Source organism: Pteronotus mesoamericanus, unplaced genomic scaffold, assembly GCF_021234165.1.
Source record: "Pteronotus mesoamericanus isolate MK-2021 breed Mesoamerican mustached bat unplaced genomic scaffold, CSHL_Meso_final contig_82, whole genome shotgun sequence".
NCBI classification, from domain to species: Eukaryota; Metazoa; Chordata; class Mammalia; order Chiroptera; family Mormoopidae; genus Pteronotus; species Pteronotus mesoamericanus.
The window spans coordinates 19,829,978-19,831,063 of record NW_026555265.1 but is presented as its reverse complement, the minus strand read 5'-3'; the positions used below and the strand labels follow the sequence as shown (position 1 = coordinate 19,831,063).

Here is a 1,086-nt window from a genome sequence, read left to right as displayed (position 1 = left end):
TTCTGTGCTCCCTCTTGGATTCCTGCACTAAATATGAATAACCTTGGAGTAGCCTCATGGGAGATGAGAAACCATAAAGGGCCAAGATAAGCCCTCCAGGTTTAGGCCATTTTAAACAATTTCCCAGCTGACAATGAGCTGTCTACAGTGCATGAGCAAGCTTTGCCTAGATCAGAAAAACCGCTCAGTTCAGCTTGTCACAGATTGATGACCCATAGAACAGTACACACAAAAAAGTGACTATTGTTTTCAGCCACTAAATTTTGTTGTCAATCATTATGCAAAAACTAATTGATACACCTACGGATGATAGTTTATACAGAATCGAGACATCAAAAGCTCAACTCATGTAATCTCTCTCATGTCATTCTTGATTTTTTTTCCCCACACTACAAGAATACCTTTTCACTGTCCCATTATAAATTGCATTATTTTCATAAAACCCTTCTCTGATTTTGGGAGAGGATTTTTATTTTTATTTTATTATTTTTTCCAGGGAAGAGCGCAGACTCAGTTCCCCACTACCACAAATTATGCAGCCCAGTCTTTCGACATTTGGGGAAATCGCAGCGGTCAGCACACCCAAAGTGCAATGGAAAAGATTTGCCCTGGGAAAATCACCTTAGTGATCATGGTGTGTCCTTAGCCAGGCAAGTATGGAAGACAACGTTTAATTCTCTTCATGTGTTTGAAGAATTTAGGAAAAAGCCCTTTGATTTAAAGATATCTATAATGAGGATGCTCTCAATTAATGAGCAAGTCATTGATAAAAAAATTAAAAAACATCAGGTTCTCCCCCAAATGACCTCACATATTACATTATTCAATAAGCATTATTATTCAACATGAAAATGTAATTTAAAGAGAAATAGAAATTATAAAAAGGTTTAAGGTTATTAATTCTATTATCAAATCAAATGTTATAGATGCTTTATCAAATTATTCATGTATATTAAAAATATCCACATTTTAAAGCAAGAAATATATATATGAAAATCTCGTGTATCTATGTTTCTTATGCATACTTAAAAACATTAATTTTTTTTCTATTGTATACTACTGAAACAAAACTTTCTGTAAAACATG

At 33.8% G+C, this 1,086-nt stretch overlaps 1 non-coding gene across 1 annotated transcript; it reads right to left on the bottom strand.

Annotated features, from left to right (window-relative positions):
• Nucleotides 1-493: 493 nt before the first annotated feature.
• Nucleotides 494-658, bottom strand: LOC129080032 (U1 spliceosomal RNA). Its single transcript, XR_008530125.1, has one exon. It is a non-coding gene; the product is annotated as a U1 spliceosomal RNA (small nuclear RNA).
• Between the last annotated feature and the right edge of the window lie 428 nt (nt 659-1,086).